Genomic DNA, 20,592 nt, shown 5'->3' with positions numbered 1-20,592 from the left:
AAGTCCTGGAATATACAGATAAGAGCTGAGGGAGCAGCCACTGGTGGAGAAAGGGAGTCTCTTCAGAGAACCAATATTTCTCCCCATCTCCACTGGACACCCATCAACAGAGACCACTGTCATTCAGTAATATGCTTGTGCACGTACACCAGATACTTTATGTACAATACAGGAATGAGGAAGGGAAAGGGGGAATAGTGAGAAAAGGATACTATACCACCAGGACCTGGTGGAACCATATTGGGGTTCTCCACATGAGAATATCTGCTTGGTCTGTGAGAGATGCTTGGGAAAAATAGCACACCTGTTTTTACTACACACTCCTCTGCTGCTGGAACATGTCAATTATACAGTGGTGCCAACAACAAGTATCTTTGCAGAATCCTACTGTGAGCTATGCAATGGGATTGGACATGTGAATAAAAGACAAAACACTGCAGGATACTGAAAAAATTATTATTGATTCTAATCATGTTATGATTTTAAAAATAATTAATGAATAATAGTTAAAGACAATGTAATTATTATTAAATTGTACTTCAATATAAGATAAATTCATAAAGGTGCTTATAGAAGGCATGAAAATAAGTACATTGAAAAATTATTGGAGGATTCATAGTAAGATGAGAGATGACATTGCAAAATATTTTAAACAGAAAGCTTTGAAGGCTTTGAGGCTTTTTTCTGCTACATGAAACCCCAAATCACAATGTAACTTGTTCCTCAAATGTACCTTCCATTATTTTAACACAGAAAATAATCTCATCATAATAACAACACAGCTTTTCTGTAATAACAGGTAGTTAAGCACATCATACACCAACCATTAGAGAAAATATACATTTAATTCATTGGCATGTAGACACATATTTTTTGTACAGCAGTTAATTTTGCACTATAGTTCCACTTAATTATAATCACAAACATGGAGATTTTGTACCAATAATTTTATTTTCCAGAAAATAGTGTCTGTATTTAAGTAGAAGAGGTTAATTTCAAAATGACAATCATAGATAATTTAAGTATCAGCTTAAATTTACTAAGATAAAACATCAATTTCCATTACTATAGATTAAATGGTATTAGGAGAAGATAAAAATCAGTGTATGGTCTAGGACCTCTAGTCTATTTCCAAGAGGTCAGCCCTTGGCTCAGGAAATACTTTTTTATCCTGAGTATATTTGGCACTGGGCTCACTGGAAATCTAGAAAAACCTCTTTTCCACACATGAGCATTTTCCTAGAATCCTGATAAGCCCCCTTCCTTTACAGACTCTGTCTCCCTAAAATACTAACCTCAACAGAGATGTGGTAACAAAACTAGCATGGTACTGGCATAAAAACAGAATACAGATCAATGGAACAGAATAGAGAATCCAGAAATAAATTCACATATCTATAGAGAACTTATGTTTGACAAAGATTCCAAGAACATACAATGAGGAAAGGAAAGTCTCTTTAATAAATGATGCTTAGAAAACTGGATGTCTGTATGTAGAAGAATGAAACTAGACCCATATCTTTTGCCATATACAAATATCAAACCAAAATGGATTAATGACTTAAATCTAAATCTGAAACTATGAAACTACTAAAAGAAAACACTGGGGAAACACTTCAGGTCATTCGTTTGTCTATACATAGAAACATATAAAATAAATGTACTCATCATCAAATTGGTTTTAACTGATCAACACCTAAGTGCACATACAGGAATAACATTCATCAGGCGTTGGGCAGATGGGAGCGGGGAGGAGGGGATGGGTACACAAGGAATGTGATGAACACCGTCTGGGGGATGGACAGGCTTGAAACTCTCACTGGGGGAGGGGGAAGGGCAATATACATAACCTAAACATCTGTACCCCCATAATATGCTGAAATAAAAAAAATACAAAGTAACATATTTACAGATAATTAAAAATAAAAGTGTTTGAAACAATACAAGAAAACTAAAATTGAAAACAAACGCTGCTCTGAGAGAAAGTATTTGTAACATATAACAGAAACAGTCACAATCCTTATTATAAAAGGTAATTATTTTCAATCTATAAAGAACTCTTACAAGTCAACAAGAAAGAAACATACAATAGAAAAATGAGACAATAGACAAATAGGTCACAAATAAAGTACTAGCAAAGAAATCTTCACTGAATAGTGAAAACAATACATAATAAAAATGCAGTTTATGTCTGATACTTAAGAGTAATTCAGTAGTAGGAAATCCACTATTAATATTCATCATTTTCATGGAGATAAATAGAACAGTCACATGATTGTGCTTATAGATGCAAAAATGTCCATTTAGCAGAATTTAACATACAATACTCTTCATTTAAAACCAGCAGGCCAGGAGTGGTGGCTCACGCCTGTAATCCTAGCACTCTGGGAGGATGAAGCGGGTGGATCACTCGAGGTCAGGAGTTGGATACCAGCCTGAGCAAGAGCAAGACCCCATCTCTACTAAAAATAGAAAGAAATTAGCAGGCCATCTAAAAATATATAGAAAAAAAAATTAGCTGGGCATGGTGGCACATGCCTGTAGTCCCAGCTACTCGGGAGGCTGAGGCAGTAGGATTGCTTGAGCCCAGGAGTCTGAGGTTGCTGTGAGTGAGGCTGACACCACGGCACTCTAGCCCAGGCAACACAGTGAGACTCTGTCTCAAAAAAACTAAAAAGTAAATAAATAAAACCATCAAAATGAGAAATTAGATCTTTTCAAATTGACAACACAGTCATTTTCATTCTCATGAAAAACACGAGATTACTACTATTTTCAGAAACAGTACTAAAAAGCAGAAGATTCTATAACAAATCTATAGTATTTATTAAATTTGCAGTGAGCTTTATCAAAGGCAATTGAAGGAAAATGAAGAAATGAGAATAAATATGTAAGACTCAATTTGCACATGACATGATTATATATATGGAAACATGAAGGAATTGGTAGGAAAAAACCTAATACAAAAATAGTTCAGCAGACTAATGGAATATAACATTGATGCACAAAACGGTAGCCTTTCTAAGTACAATTGACAATTATTCATGAATATAGTGTGTGAAGAATACAATAAAAAGTGTGACATACATTTTAAAAAGTAAAAGAAAATTACCCAGGGGAAAAAAATCTAATTAAAAATGTGCAGAGTCTATATGAGCTAAAAAAAAAAAAAAAATGAAGAATTCCAGAAATATATGAATGAAGACTTAAACAAATGAAAAGTTGTATTTTATTTTTAGATAGAAAAACTCAATAACATAAAGAAGACATTTATCCTTAAACTCACTTCAGCTTTGCATTTGATCTCATAATAGCTTATGTCAGTTTTTTTTCTAAGCTAGCAATGATTTCTCAAAGTGCACATGGAAGAGCAAACACATAAGAATAGCCAAAATCCCTGAGAAAGAAACACAGTGAGGGAGTCTGGTCCTATGACAAATTAAAACACATTATTAAATAAAATATTCTATAATAAAGCAGTATGATATTGATGCAAAAATAGGCAAACAAACCAGGGCAATAGAAAATTCAGAAATCCATAACATGCATAGGAGAAAATATGTAATAAAAACTACAGAGGAGGAACCTTTATTAATACTTGGTGTTTGGGAACCGCATATTACTGAAAAAAAGGTGAATATGGATACATTCTTTACATGCTATAGTAAGATAAATGGCAAAGGAGAAATCTAAATGGCAAAAAATCAAAACATACAAATAGTAGAAAACATTGATAAATATTTTTATAAGCTGTGATAAATCTGGCTTATGACTCAAACCAAGAAATGTTAAAAAAGAAAAGATTGATAAAGTGTACAACAGAAAACCAATACTGTGTATGGCAGGAAGTGCCACAGGTCAAGTAAAAACGAAAACGCCAAAGGGGACATCTTTTGCAACTTACATAACAGACAAAAGGAAGCACACATCTGTTTGTTTAGCAAACAAGAAAGTTCTCAAAACATGCGGTTTCATGGCACAAAGACAAAGGAGGCAATGTGAAGGGTCCCTCACTCATCTAAGATGGGATAATTTGAGCTCAAAAATAAACTTAGATGGCAGTGTATGAAATTCCATCAAAAACACACAAAAAAAATATTAAGAAAATATTATTTATATGTTTTTTTGTTTGCTGGGGCCACACCATCATTATGATAATTTTTTTTTTTTTTTTTTTTTTTTTTTTTTTTTTTTTGACACAGAGTCTCGCTCTGTTGCCCGGGCTAGAGTGAGTGCCGTGGCATCAGCCTGGCTCACAGCAACCTCAGACTCCTGGGCTTAAGCGATCCTACTGCCTCAGCCTCCCGAGTAGCTGGGACTACAGGCATGAGCCACCATGCCCGGCTAATTTTTTGTATATATATTTTTTAGTTGGCCAGATAATTTCTTTCTATTTTTAGTAGAGACGGGGTCTCACTCTTGCTCAGGCTGGTCTCGAACTCCTGACCTCGAGCAATCCACCCGCCTCGGCCTCCCAGAGCTAGGATTACAGGCGTGAGCCACCGCGCCCGGCCCATTATGATAATTGATAAAAGAAAGAATCAAGCTTTTAGCTTTCCTTTCCTGATAGGCTAGTTTTTTTATTTCTGTTTTTTGAGGCAGTGTCTTACTCTGTTGCTGGGGCTAGAGTACAGTGGCAGATCCTCCTGCCTAAGCTTACTGAGTAGCTGGGAGTATAGGTGCACATCACCACACCTTTTCTGTAGAAACAGGGTCTTGCCATGTTGCTCAGTTTGGTCTTGAACTCCTGGCCTCAAGCAATTCTCCTGCCTCAGCCCCCCAAAATGTTATTATGACAGGTGTTAGCCACCATGCCGGGCCCTAATAGCCTAGTTTTTAATAAAATGAAGAGCTCCTGAGAAAATGCAATTCTTAATAAAAGAGTGAAAGCTAATACATTCAAAGGATATATTAATAATAATTAGAAAACTGCTATTAGGCAACCCTCAGTAAAATAAGTGAAATTAGAAAAATATTAATCAAAAAATGCTAAATAATTATATGAAACAGGCAGACATTATTTGGACCCACTTATCAACTTTAACACAAATAAAAGTGAGAAAAACCTGAGATGTGTATCCAAATGTGCTTTCTGAATCCAGATGTGCTGGAAGCTTAAAATATAAAGTGACTTTGAAAGACTTAACATCAAAATCAAAAAATACTTTGTAAATAGTATTATATTGATTACTTATAAAAACAATATTTGGGATATATTGGGTTAAAAAATTATTACAATCAAATGCATGTGCTTCTTTGTCTTTTCTTTTATGTTGCTACTAGAAAGTTCAAAATGACACATGTGGCTCCTATTTTATTTTTATTAGGCATTGAGGTCAGAGAGGATCACCTCCCTTTTTAAAACTCAGCCTGCCTCTTCAAAAGACCAGACGCCAGGAAGGTTAGAAAATCTGAAATTTAAAAATAATTGTATTATATTGTTTCCAATTTTGAATATCACATATTTTATATATAAGCGGATATAACCTTATACACAAGGTTAAATACAAATGTCTTCAAGGAAGGGCCAGGTCCCAGCGCAGAGAAGCAGCCCTGGTCGTAGCCATAAATATATGGGATCCATCACCTGTCACTCAGGGCCCAAAAGGGAGGGGTTTGGGGCCTTATCCAATCAGAGGCACAGCTGTGGGAACTGTCCAATCAGGCGCTCAGCGGAAGGAGGGGCTCTTCCACCATCTTGGCGGGCCCTTTGTTTCTTGCGTCAGCGCCCATAGCTGTGTTTGTGTTCACTGCTGCTTTGCCGTTGCTGGGGCAGGTCTGGGTGGCTCTGCTGCAGCTTATGTCCTCTTGTGACTTGCAGTTACTGGAAGATCTGTGTGGAGCGTGGCAGGACACTCAAGAATCCAGGAACTGGTGAGCATGCTGGCCAGGTGTCCTGAGGGAGGCGAGGGCTACTTGGAACCAACCAAAAGTGGCTGTGGCGGCCCCAGGCCTCCCAACAGCCAGCTGCGTCTGCGGATCTGAGCCCCCCATGATACAGCTCCGTCTTCGGTCCCCTTCAGCTCCAGGGTAAGGCTGGGCCAGCAGGCAGAACCCCGAGCATCCTGTCCCATCCGCTGAGGCGTATTTGGCCCAGCAGGACCTCTGGGCAGTTCGTACCCACAGCTCCACGTCGTCCCCAGATTGTGCTGTGACGATGGGGTGGTCGTCACAGGAAGATGCTCATTGGGTGTGTGGGGGCCAGTGCGTGGGAGCAGCTGTGGGCAGTGGGGTCCCCAGTCCTCCTCTCTCTTGTTAAAAATTAAACTAAGGGACTGTTAAAACATTAAAGAGTTTATAAGAGCAAACAGCAATTGTGAGTCTGGAAGCACCCAGCAATGGTGTGTGGTTTCAGGTCCACCAGGGGGCTTTAAGGAAAGGCTTTTAAAAGGTGAATGAAGAAGGAAACCTAATTCAATAATTGATCGGTTATAGTTTTGTAGTCGTTTTTTTTGGATGATGACTGACTATTTGCTGGTTATGTAATCAGAGGTGCTGTTACATGTAATTGGTGCTTCGTGGTTGGTTAAGCCTGAATTTTGCTTCGCACTAAGGTAGTAATTTATAAAAAATACATTTGAGTTATATTTCTGTATCAGGTAGGAACCCAGGGCACTAGAGTCACTTCAGTCTAATGTCCTCCTGTTTAGTTAAAACTCCACAGAGGGACTGTTTTTTTCCGATGTTTTCCAGATGTATGCAGGGTCTCAAATCCAACACTGTGCCCCCAGTGTTGAGTCTTCTAGGGCTTACAGTAAAATCCTAAATTTCCAGTTCTTTCCGCACATTCCCAAATGCCAGCTTCCCCTCACAATTCAAAAAATTATCAATTATTTGATTTTTATTGTGTTGTTCAAGGGAAAAGAGTATTTTAATTTTTTATTATTATTTCACAAAATAGTAGTTCTCTTTTAAGAACATTTGTTTTCTCTTGGTGAAAATTTCCGATCAGAGGAAATCAGAGAATATTCACTTGACACCCCTTTGTAAAACCTCTTTGTGCCTCTCCTTCTTTTATCTTTCCTAGGCACAGACATCTTACAAGGATGTCTTTAGGTTGAGTTTCTTCCCTGGAGACTTTACAGGGTGACGTGTCCTCAGCCATCCTCCTGTTTCTTTCTGGTCTTGGGTTCCACAGCTATCTGAGGATGAGTGAAGACACCCACAGAAGCCATGTGTCCTGGAGTGTCTAGTGAATATCATCAGTCCTGGGTCCCCTCCTTTCACAGTACAGCCTGAGGTATGGGGCTGGACCCTATGGGGACCAGCTTGCTAGATGTCCTGGGACTGAGAGAGTCTTCTGGCGTACCTCTCACCTGAAAAGCTAACTCCTTGAGACTTTGATATTTTCTTCTCCCAACCCCAGTTTTCATTTTGGAGACACATTGGTGGCCAAGCAATAAGTTGCTGGTTTTAAGGGGAAGGGACAAAAATGATTCCTGTTCTTTGGATTTTCTCACACTTATGAGGGATAAAACTATCCCCAAGAACAAGAAAAACCCTCCCCAGTGAGCTGGTACAAGAACCTGCAAAGCAATTTGCACTTCAGGCACTCAGTGTGGTGCAGGAATGATGCAGTGGCTCCTGGGAGGGTGGTCTTTGAGCACTATGGTGAGCAGGCTGGGTGTGGGAGTGTGTCCCAAGTGATAGGACGGCCTGACTTGACACTTGAATCAGACAGGACTGTGTTTCTGTCATCACTGTTCTTCTCTGGGCGTGTCACCTTGAAAGGATTTGTTCACTCATTGCAACTTTGGTTTTCATTAACAGTGAAATGAATTTTGGCAGTCCAGCTTGAAAGATAAAAAATACTTTCAAAGAGGCATGAAAGTGGTGGGATTCAGAAAATAAAAGCTATTCCATTTGTTAAAAATTATTATTTACCTATTTTCTTCCCTAGAGTGAGTGTAGTAAGTTTCTCAGGTCCAGTTTTGGTTTTTTTTTTTTTTTTTTTTTTTTTTTTGTTGTTGTTGTTTATTTTTTTTTAACAGAGTTTCAATCTTTTGCACAGGCTAGAGAGGGCAGTGGCATGATTATAGCTCACTGCAGCCCTCAATGACTAGGCTCAAACAATCTTCCTACCTGAGCCTCCTTAATAGGTGCAACTATAGGTATGTGGCATCATGCTGGATAATTTTTAAACATTTTTTGTAGAGACAGGTCTCACTATGGTGGCCACGCTGGTCTCAAACGCCTGGCCTGAAGCAATCCTCCCACCTTGGGCTCCCAAAATGCTAGAATTACAGGTGCGAGCCACCACTCACTCTGGCCTCACTGTGGTGGTTCTTAGAGATATGTCTTATTGGGAGGTAATTTTCAATGGAATTTCAGGACTTTGTTTTGGGAATGCTGGGTCCCCTACTTGGGGAAGGAAATAGAAAAAATCTCTTCCATTTTTGTTGCAGAAAAATTAATATATTTCCACAAGAAAGCGCAGTAGAAAAATTGGGGAATTACAAAGATTTACCCAAGCATCAGTTTCACTTTTGTGCTTGGTGGAGAATTAGTGACAGTGGGTAATTCTGTTCTGTATCCTGTTAGCTGGATGTTGGGGTTTAATGATAAATCCTATGAGATAGGATTTGGCAATTCCTAAAAGTGTTCACAAATGATTGTTTACAAAATAATTTGTTACCATGAAAATAACAATTAAATTACCTATTTATTTTCTGAAATGGCTAGATACTGTTGATTTTTCTCTTGAGGCATAAAATTTAAATGGTTTACAATTTCTGTGATACTATAATAGATATATTCTTTTTTTTTTTTTTTTGTCCATGATTCCTGGCTCTCAGCTCCTGTAAGCCTTGGTATTTGCTAAATGACTAGAGCAATAAGAATTTCTTTTCTTTAAATATTTGATCTTTCTTTCGTTCTTGATTCCTGAAGGAGCTCCTGAATGATAAGGTGAAAGGCAGTCTTTTGTTATTTACAATAAGCCTTTCAAACCCACCTTAGCTTATGTTCCTGTGTGGTTTGTTTTGCAAAGCCCCTAGAAACCACTGGATGGGAGGCTTGTTGACAGGGGAAGCAGCCATGGGCTTAGAGGGATGGAATTTTCAGTCTCACCCCCAACCTTTGGGCTGAAGGTTAAGATGATTGAAAATGGCCTATTGTTAGATTAGTTATGCCCATGAAATGAAACTACAATAAAAAAAACACGCAAAAACCCGACAACGTTTGGAGAGCTTCCAGACAGCTGAATACATGGTAGTTTCTGGAAGGTGATCAGCCTAACAGGGAATCAAAAGCTCTGCACCCCTTCCCCCATAGCTTGCTGTATGTATCTGTTCGTCTGGCTGTTGTGTATATCTTTTAATAAATCCTGCATAATATCCCAGTAAACACCAGTAAACATAAGTGTTTCCCTGAGTTCTTTCAGGTGTTCTAGTAAATTAATCAAATCTACAATGGGAGTCATGGAACTGTGCATAGAAAAATCCAAACTCTGAAATGTTTGAAAGAGCTTTATTCTGAGACAAATTTGAGGACATGGCCTGGAGTCACTCCCAAGAAGCCTTGAGCGAGTGGACTCGTGGTGGTTGGGTTACTGTTTGGTTTTATACATTTCAGAGAGGCAGGGGTTTACAGGTAAAGTCATAAATCAATATGTGGGAGGCATACATTGGTTTGGCCCAAAAAGGTGGGACACCTAGAGTGGGGGCAGCTTACAGGTTCTAGGTGGGTTTAAAGATTCTTTGGCTGACAATTGGAGAGAGTGAGGCTTTATTTAAAAGATAAGAAAGGATATGCTTAATTTAAGATAAAGTTGTGAGCACTCTGGGAGGTCCAGACAGGATCTGCTAGGATGCTTGAGTTAAGATGGGGGGTTTTCTACCTTTTAGGTGATGCTAATGCTATACCAGAGTCAGGCTGGGAAGTAAACCACACTGTATTTGGTTCACAAAACCTGCCTAGTGGGATTTAACCATTTGTGAGCTTGACTCATCTGGCCAACTTAGGAAGGAATTTTGAGCAAAAGAACAGATCAGAGTTCAGTCCTCAGAATGGTTATTTGAAGCTAGTTAGTCAGAGGTTTTGGAGGCCTGGATTTGCAACTGGTGTCTGAAGTGGGGACAGTTTTGTGGGACTGAGTCCTCATTCTGTGTGATTTGATACTATGTCCAGGTTGATAGTGTCACCATTTAACTGTATCTGGAGATATTTAGCTGGTGTCTCCTGCAAAATTGATTAATTTAGAGATGGTAGGGTGAAATTGCACATTTTTTGTCAGAGAAGTCTTCTGTGTTGATTGATGTGGTGTGAGAGAAGAGAAAAAACACTTGTGGTTTGAGATTTTTTCCTTCAAAATTTCCTTCCCTTTTATAAACATAAAATCTGAATTTTAGTGATTTTGCTGAATTCTTGAAACACTGGGTATTTTCTCATTTGCAATTAACTGAATAACCCTGACTGAGAAGCAGAGACATAAGCCCAGTGACTTGAAGCCAAAGGCAGTCTTCAGTTTGCAAGAGGAGGTCATTGAAGGCCCAATTATTTCTTCTGGGGAGCCACCCTGGGAGGTGTCCCAGCCTGTTCACAACATCATGGAAGGAGCCCTTTATCCTGAGAAGCTATAGAGCCCAGGAAATCTGGGGATCCAGAGGAAAGTTTGGTTGGGTTTGGGATGGAAGGAGAGTGTGATGTCCCATCTATGATTGCAACTGTCATTGTCTTGGGGCTATTTTCATACATTGACAAATGAAACAAATTCAGATTTATGTGGGAAGTGACTTTATTGTAGTATTGCAGTATGAGAAAAGCACCAAATGTAAGATCTACAAGCTTCTCAATGGTTAGGCGGAAATGGGCTTTCTTTCATAGGCAGGAGTAAATAAGTTTAGAAGATGGATGGGAGGGGGAAGGCAGAATGTGTGGTAGCAAAATCAAAAACCAATTTACCTAGTATTCATACTGTTCTTAGAAGGGGCACAGAGAGGAGTTGTCTGCTGGCTAAGGCTGAGGGGGCACCAATTTCAGGGACCTGGCAGAAAGAGAGTAACTTAAGCTGTATTGCCTTAACAAGTATTCTGTTCAGACCAGTGAAAGCAGAATTGTTCATCTAATTGTTTATGAGACAAAAATGGAAATTTGTAGAGCTTGTGTCTGGCTTTATGATAGGTAAAAGAGGGAGCGTGATCTAAGTCATAATAGGAGAGGTTTTTTTTTTTTTTTTTTTTTTTTTGTTTGTTTGTTTTTCAGTGAGGTGCTCTCGATGAACAAAAAGGATGGGGGTTTCTTTAATCACAGCTGTTTGCCAGGTATACTTTCCAGACCCAGCTTACCCCACCACTTTCTGTTGCCCTGCACTTCTCTTCCATTTTTCCATTCCGAAGTATAGCAATTTTAATAAATTTGTAAATGTATTTAAAGTGTTTTACTGAGGTCTATGAATAGTTACATCAAATTATTGAACGTGAGAAGGGGATTATAAGAACCCCTGGTTTATAGCAGTTGTTCAGAAGTATAGATGGGCCCTCAGGGCTTGCAAATGGTGTCTAAAGTGTGAGCACTGATGTGGGACCAGGCCCTGAAGCTGTGGGTTCTGTGCTATCTCCGGATGATGTCAGGATTGAATTGCTGGCCCATCAATTAGTGTTGGGGAATTGATTGGTGCTCAGCAAATGCCAAACATTTTGGTGTTAGAAGTGTTGTCAGAATAATGACATCATAAGTCAAAACCTTCAACTGACTCCTGGTGAGTGATCACTGGTGAAAATTGAGAAACTGGAAGAGGGAGCATTTCCATCCTGTAAGGAGGGGCAGTAGGATGTGTGGAGCTCCCAGAATTAAATTTCCCAGCTTCTCAGGTTTCTCTGGCTCACTACCTAATAGTGAGCCACACTAGGCTGTATCTCCACAGTAGGTGTGGTCCCCAAGCTTGAAAATGTGTTGAACCTACTGAATATAGGGTTCCTTGTGAACTGTGGATGAAACAGGCTGCTTGTCTGAGCTGTTTCCCTTTTGTTTCCTTTATAAAATTTTGCTACCATATAATTCTGGTTTTCCCAAGTATCTGTGAATTTTATTCCATGATTTGAGTGTAAGATTCTTATTTTCTTGCCGGAAAATCAGAGTGGATTGAGTGATATGATCTGAAGAAGTAAAGAGTATTCTTAAAATAAATAGTTTCATGCAGAATTTAAGTAACAAGAGTATGAACATAAAGGTAAATAAACAGCCTCAGGCAGCTGTGGTGTGCCCCCTGATCTCACCTCCCGTCTGTACCCAGAGGCTACTGCCATCCTTATTCTTTTTGTCACTCTTTGTAGCATAAATGTCTATCATGAAGCACGGGATGGCTCAGTTTTGCCTCTTTGAGTTCTGATAATTTAATGTTACCTTTAATATTTTGTTAATATCATACTATAAAGGTTTTTCTGTGCCTTCTGTGCCTTAGTTTGTGGCACACATACTGCTGTCTGAGGCTGTGGCTCACCCAATTTGCTCACACATTCCACTGTTAATGGGACTTTTTTCAAGTTCAGTTTGTTTGTTTGTTTGTTTGTTTATTTATTTATTTATTTATTTATTTATTTATTGAGACAGAGTTTCACTCTGTTGCCCAAGCTAGAGTGCTGAGGCATCAGCCTAGTTCACAGCAACCTCAAACTCCTGGGCTCAAGCAATTCTCCTGCCTCAGCCTCTCGAGTAGGTGGGACTACAGGCATGTGCCACCATGCCCAGCTAATTTTTCTATATATATTTTTAGCTGCCCATATAATTTATTTCTATTTTTAGTAGAGACGGGTCTCGCTCTTGCTCAGGCTGATATGGAACTCCTCAGCACAAAGAATCCGCCCTCCTCGGCCTCCTAGAGTGCCAGGATTACAGGCGTGAGCCAGCACGCCTGGCCTGAAGTTCAGTTTTTGATCTTGTAGACAAGGTCATTTTTGGTGTTGTCCCCCAGGTATTGACACTTTGGAAATTTTTGAACCTAAAGGAAGAAACTGAGACACAAAATATGATTTTGAAGAGTTTACCTGAGCCAGAGTAAGTACAGACCAAAGTACCTTGGCTATGAGATCCTTTTGGTATTTGTTATAAGCAGGTTTTTAAAGGCAAAAGGGGGGATATGGAGTGGGCCAACGCAAACTTGTTTGTCAGGAATTCTTATTGATTTACACAAACATTGGTTAGTGATGGGCTGTAAGTTGTTGAAGTATGCAGTGAGTTATGGTGTTCAGCATGTGGCATTTGAGGTTGATTTACAGCTACTTGTGTCAATCTGTCTAGAGCCCACACAGAGCAAGCAGTTTCTAGAGATGATTAATTAGCTTAATACTCAGGATGGGGAGTGGAACATGACTGCCGCCTGATTTTTGTGTTTCTCGGAGCCTGATGATTTAGAGGAGGCTTGCATTTTTCAGACAAAAAGTTTCTTTTCTTTCATATTTCTCCTCTTTAATCAAAATATTTCACTTCAGGGGCTCTGTGGCTCCAAGTCTCAGTGTCTAGGTGTCCATCATCACCAGGTATTCTCATCCTTAGACAGTCCTGTCCCACACTGGGAAAGGAGGAAGAGGATGTAGCTTAGTGAGATATTTTAAGAGCACCCAAAAGCAAAATTGAAATGGCATCACAGAGTGCCAAGAGTGAGACTTCAGTCCAGTCATTGGTTAATATAGCTGCAATTGCTTGTTTTATTATCTCTAATCTTTGGAATACCATGATTTTGATTTTCTTGGAAGAAGTAAAACCATGAGATACATAGCATTAATAATTTGGACAGTAGAAACATAATGCTCATAAGGATAATCAAAAGGTTTTGTATGCCAGAACAACAACAAAAACCTATTCCATTAGCCAATTATAAACATCAGGAAGAAAATTAAATCTAGGTTCTTTCTTAGAGACTTGTCTCTAAAAGTGTTATCTTTTATGATTTTTCCTAGATTTTCATGGGAAGTGGCACCGTGTTAAGGCAAAAGCACTCTGAATTGCATGTAGCTATCTTCTTAATGGACAGGTGGGCAATTGGCAGTTTTCCCCAAAATAGAATCTCCATCTAAAATAGATAGATGGTCATTCCTGGAGAATAATTTGAGGTACATAGTCCAGTGTTGGGTTTTGTCAGGGCCATTTTTAGATAGAGGGGTGATAAATGACCTTCAATTTACCATCACAGAGATTGATCAGCAATACCTCATATGGTTTCCACCACCAGGGTTAGAGGGAATGTTTTTTTGATAGTATTTTCAATAAATATAATTTCTAGGTCGAAGTCATGATAATCACCTTTAAGGAGATCTTGCTTATGTGCTGCTTAATGCAGATGCATGGGCTTCTGTGTTGTTATTTTGAAGGGAGAAAGCTAATGTTTTCCAAAGGGGGTAGAACATACTTTGTTTTTTCTGTTTTTATGAGACAGTCTCGCTCTGTCGTCCGGGCTAGAGTGCCGTGGTGTCAGCCTACCTCACAGCAAACTCAAACTCCTAGGCTCAAGCAATCCTCCTGCCTCAGCCCCCCCGAGTAGCTGGGAATATAATTGTGTACCACCACGTCTGGCAATTTTTTTCTATTTTTGGTAGAGATGGGGTCTCTCTCTTGGCTGAGGCTGGTCTCAAACTCCTGACCTCAAGTGATCCTCCTGCCTCAGCCTCCCAGAGTGGTAGGATTATAGGTGTGAGCCACCATGCCCGGCCTAGAACATATATTAAACGTACCAATAGGAGAGCATTAGTCCAGAGATGGTTAAAAGTTTCTGTAAGCTTTGTCAGTTGATGTTGTAGTACCTCATTTATATATTCTATTGGTCTGGAGGACTGAGAGTAGTGTTCGCAATAGAAATGCTGAAAAATTGGTCACATGTTGCAAATAGACTGAATTATTTGACCAATGAAAGGAGTTTCTCAGTCTCTGTGAAGCTCAGAAGGAAATCCCCAAGATGGAATAGGAAAAGAATAGAAGATCATAGTTAAACAAAAATTCAACTAAGAAATTTGGTCATTTTCTTTCTTTCTTTTTTTTATAGTTTACTGAAAAGGTGAAGCAAACGTGTTTATTATCTCCAATTAATACTTCATGAAAATCCTGTTTAAATGAGAAAGCCAAATTTTACTCTTCAATTTCTTATTATTAATCTTAAAGATAATTTTGATAAAACCTTATACATAAATCTGTCCAATCTAAATCAGTTTTGGCCACACAAGATAAGATTTCTATATACCTTTTGTAATCTCTTATATTTCCATTCTCTTTTTTCTCTAACTTTCTATACCCACTCAGTTTCTCTCTTTCATTTTTTTCTTCTTTTATTCTTTCAATTGAATTCAACCTTTAAATAACTTCTAAACTAGGCAAAGTTACTTTTTCTAACCAGAGATCACATCCTTCTGTATATTTCAATAACCTTTTGCACAAAACCATACATCTTATTTTATTTATACACACTACATGTAGAATTGTTTCTCTTCTTTTCTCTAGTTTTAGTTACCATGTGTTAGTAAGAATTTTAAGTCTTAGTAACTTTAATTCATAGTGAAAACATAAGATGTAGGGAAGTTTAACTGTGACTCATCTACTAATAATTTCTGAATATGCATTTTATAATGTTAAGAAGAATAGCCTTTGTAATGGAATAATTTTTCAATGTAGAAAAAGAACATTTACTAGCACATCTAAATATATTTTATCTGTGAAATAAGAAACCAAATGTATATAAGGTTAAACTCATATTTAGTAATTAATGTCTTAGCATTATATCTTATTTGGAAATGATCTATATATTCAATGAATATTCATCATTTAATTTACCATTGCAAAACTCTAAGAGTATAGTTACCAAAAATATTTGAAAAACATTTTTATATAAACATTATGAAACATAATTATTATTATAGTTTCATTTATTAGCTTCCATTCCATTTATGTCTGCTTTATTCATTGTTAACAATTATGTTTGTAAAATCTCATGAGACATAAGAAAAATCTAACGATCATCTCAGGTTAAACTTTTTATTATAACCATCTTTATATTACTCTGTTAGGCAAGTATTATAAAAGCAATAACTTTAAAGTTCAGTAAATGAGTATTTTGCTGATACATCAGAAGACATAATTGTTTTTATTAAATTAAACATATTAAACTAGTCATATTGACCAAAATATTTACTCAAGTCATGTGAAATTAGAAAATATTTGGTCTTATTTATTTAATTCTGAGCACTCATTCATTTTTAGGTTAATGAGGTTCCATGTAGACAATATACAAACACATGTATAAATGTATGCATACGTGTAGACACAATATATAATTTACACATGTACACATGCGTGCATGTAAAAGAAGAGAATGTGGAGTTAAACGTAAAAGAGAGTAGAACTATAGACCATGGAGGAGGGGTGATGGGAGACAGTGAGTGATTTGACAGGAGGCAGAACTCAGGTCATGATGCCAATGATGGGGAGCGGCACCTGCATGAACTTGAGCAAGTCATTTCCTTTCCAGTCCTGTTTCCGTTTTCACTGAGAACCTTTCCACTCCCCTGTCCTTCTAGTAGTCATGAATTTCAAACTCTCTGATTTGATGTCCACTCCCTTTAACTGTTTTTACTGAGCTTTCCTATATTCTCCCTTCTGCCAAGGGGGAAATGGAACTGTGAGATGTATTTTCCTTTACAGGAGAAATTCATATGTAGTGTAATTATTCCTTACATGTGTTTTGGTCTGTAAACTGGTTTATAGAGTTACCTATGCTTGTATTTTAAACTGCAGATTAGGAAAATCCATAGTAGCTTTCAAAATAAATAATACTTTTGTTTACATAAAAGTAGGAATACCTTTAGTATCACAGTAGGCTTATCGTGGGCTTAGTGTGCTCTTATCTGAGAGGCTTCATGAGTATTCACACATAATTGCAAAATACACCAAACAAATGAGAATGATTACCATGAAATCAGGTTTCTGACTTATTTTTTTGCAATTAGTGGGAAAGCATCAGGTGTCTATTCATATTATGGAGACTGGGGAAATTCTTTTTAAAGTGTAAACCAGATTATACATTTTCAAGAATTAGTAAGTAGGGCTTCTTGAAAAGATATTGTGAAAAATAAGTAAAATTAGGATTGAAAAAATTGGACCAGTTATGTCTACATATCTGGCGCCCAAAAAGGCCACAGTGTGGAGAATACCAGATTTTGTTAGAAAAGAATGATTCTTATGTTTGTTTTTCTCCAAGTCATAAAGGAGAGATTTTTTTGTTTGTTTCCACTTCCCACTTCACAGAAGGAGCAAGTTTTTTAACAAGAGGCTATGTGTATTGGGGCACATAGGTTGTGTTAAAATAGATGAGGTGCTACATGCAGTGGTGCAGGTTAGTGAGGGATGGTGAGTCTTGGCATCAGGAAGTCTTGCACAGGGGCCTTTGGAATCTCAACTCCTTTGTCTTGCAGAAATTCTGCCATTTCTGGGAAACAATTCGAAAAGGTTAAGTAGTTATAAGGTACAGGGTTCCCTTCTTCAGGCCCCACTGGACTGAGAATCTATTATAAAATGAGAGGAAGAGGATTGTAAAAACATATGGAGATCATTGAAATTTGTTCTTAGATCCAGTTATTATACAATAGCACAGAGATATTTATTTTTGAGATGATCTAATTTATTAACCTTTTCAATGATACTTTTATATTTTGTATCTAGCTTAAAATGGGCTTCTATTCGCCATAGAAATGAACATTATCTGCCATATTGTCAGGTCATAATCATAACTACAGCTTTTTTTGCATATTCTCTTAAATCATCTGAAAGATTTGAGGAAATAATCCCATTTTATATTTTCTGAATTGATCCAAAAATCTCTGGACACCATGTAATAATCTAACTTTTATCATACATTTCAAATGCATCTTTTATCAGACACTCCCATTTATTTTGAGCAGATTCTTTCTCATACATCTTATGGATGGATGAATAGAAAATAAATAAACAGATCATATGTAGATATAAATAGATATCTGCTTAGACAATGTTGTTTTCACAATCATGAACAATGATCACTATTTTCGTATCCTAAACTAACTTAATATAACAACACTGTACATCTTCAAGTATGTTTGCGTTTCAAGATGATACACATATATATGTTTTTAATGAAATTTAATCTTATTAAAAATTGAGTACCTATTTTGACGTTTGTGATTAACTTCAAGTTGTCTTGTGCTGACTTTATTCAGGTTTTTTGTAAGGTATACTACAATTGATCTCATGGAGACAGAGAATAGAATGATGGTTCCCAGAGGCTGGGAAGTGTAGTAGTTGGGGGGATAAAGTTGGGATGGTTAATGGATGCAAAAATACACTTGCATAGTTAGAATGAACAATATTTGATATCACAACAAAGTGATTATAATCAACAATAAGTTAGAGTATACTTTAAAATAACTGAAAAAGTTGAAATGATAAACATCTGAGGTGATGGGTACCCCAATTACCCTAATTTAATTAATTCACATTGTATGCCTTAATGCTTATAGTTGGGACTATAGGCGTGAGCCACGAAGCCCGGCTAATTTTTCTATTTTTCGTAGAGATGGGGTCTCGCTCTTGCTCAGGTGGTCTGGAACTCTTGAGCTCAAGCAGTCCTCTGGCCTCAGCCTCCCAGAGTGCTAGGATTACAGGTGTGAGCCACCGCGCTTGGCCTGATTTGAATAAATTTCTAAAAATTGGAGGTCTATTTCATATAAGTAAGTTTATTATGATTCTAATCATACAAGGGATAAGCTCTAATGATATTTCAAAATAATCATTTTAGGAGTTGACTGGTTTCTAAATGCTAGGTCTTCCAAGGAGAAGTTAGACTAAAAGGTGATATTCTGAATAAAAGTCATACTTTTTCTTAATGTAAAGTATTACATTTAGGCTTAAAGGCAATTTAGAAAAGGAATTTGGATTATTGGAGAAGCAGTGATTTGATTTCTAGAAAGTATATTGAGAAAGGGAAATATTTTTAGTGCACTTGGCCTCAAGTACATGCAGGAAGAATCCTTTATAAATCCTTGTGATCGTGTTTTAAGAGATGCAAATTGTTAAGTAGCATGCAATTTGCCTTTGGTTTTGTGAATTTTCCAGACTTGTGCATCCTCTTTTGTTTAAACTTATATTTATGACTATTCTACATTATGTGGCTTTTAGTATATAGACTTGTGTAGATCGATGGGTTGGTTGTTATATGGGTATTCTTTGAGGACATTATAAGTTTTCAAGTATAATGATAAATATTTAATACCTGTTACCAAATCTGATGATTATAACAGTCTTATAGCATCTTTGTAGAACTGCACAATTGGAAAGAATGTTATGTGTTCCCCTGTTACATTTACTTTTGCATACTCTACATCAGTTTTTCTTGTATTTAATGAATGCATTCATTGAGATACATGTCCTTGAACATAAATTATTTCTCAAAAGGCTAAGCCACAAGGTTTAATTATATCATTATTTTTATCTGAAGATTCTGTGGCAGTTGTAAGCTATGTTGGCTCACAAAGCTAGTAAGTGCCTAGCACACTGTAGGCCTTTAATAAATATTTGTTGAAAGGAAGAACGTGGAAGAATCATGGCTGATGACCTTCATTTTTGTGTTGAATGAAAGAATTGAAATTAGCTGGATGGTTGCCAAATTGCCATATGCTGAGGGAGTTTGTTACTCTGGTTCCAGGTAACCTGGGGAACAAATGGCTTTTAACCTTTGGGTCAGTATTTAATTGAAATAGGATCTTTATATCTCATTGTACTTATAAGTATATTAAAATCTCCATCTACAGCCTTCTTCTAATTGACATGAAACTAGTGTTTCCCTTATTTGTACCCCTCACGTACTAAATTAGTTTGATTCTGTGGATCCCATCATAATCAGATCAACCTTGGTGCTGGCTTATGAGCCATTATGCCAAGCTGACAGAAGTTTAGCAAATGGTGTCCTAGGGGACGTGCTCCTTTCAAATGGGGGAGGCATTAAGAAGGTGATTCTAAAGAGTTAGTTACCAAAGGTTCGGAATTTGATAATACCTTACCTGCTTACTAGATAAACCCTCTTACATTTGGTTTGTACAGGCAAAATATAAGCTAAATCATACAATTTGGAAGTGGAGGTAAAGGACTTGCCTTTTATCTGCCCTTATAAGACATGGCTATTCCTTATATTTTTATTAATCCCTATTAGTCAAAAGGATTTTAAATAGCCTTCTTGATTATATTCTCAAATTTAATACAAGCTACCATTTAAGGAATGAGATGTGGGATTCTTCATGTAAGTCCCACATAGTTTTATAAATATATAATGTCTCAGAGAAGTAGTTTTATTCTTGATTTTTTTTCTATTTTTCCCCTCCCCCTTTCTCCTATTCTTAATTTTAGCGTTAATTTGTCTTGTAAGAATCTTTCCTGTGCTTGTGCTCTGGTAATTTTCATTGAAAAAGCATTTCACTGATAGTTTTGCAATCTACCAAATCACTAATTCAAAAAGTAATAACTTTTGGAAAAAGTTACATGTATTTCTCTAAAGATTTGCTGCTATGTGTCATGAATAAGTATACCTAAAATCCTTTCCTTTCGTTTATTTATTTTTAATTTTTTTAGACACAGTGTATCACT

At 37.2% G+C, this 20,592-nt stretch overlaps 1 long non-coding RNA gene across 1 annotated transcript; it reads left to right on the top strand.

Annotated features, from left to right (window-relative positions):
* Nucleotides 1-5,708: 5,708 nt before the first annotated feature.
* On the top strand, nucleotides 5,709-20,592 carry LOC123649342. Its single transcript, XR_006738992.1, has 3 exons — nucleotides 5,709-5,874; nucleotides 12,911-12,993; nucleotides 20,578-20,592. It is a non-coding gene; the product is annotated as an uncharacterized LOC123649342 (long non-coding RNA).

The sequence above is a fragment of the Lemur catta genome, chromosome 13 (assembly GCF_020740605.2).
Source record: "Lemur catta isolate mLemCat1 chromosome 13, mLemCat1.pri, whole genome shotgun sequence".
Classification (NCBI taxonomy): Eukaryota; Metazoa; Chordata; class Mammalia; order Primates; family Lemuridae; genus Lemur; species Lemur catta.
This window is presented reverse-complemented; position numbering and strand designations above follow the sequence as displayed.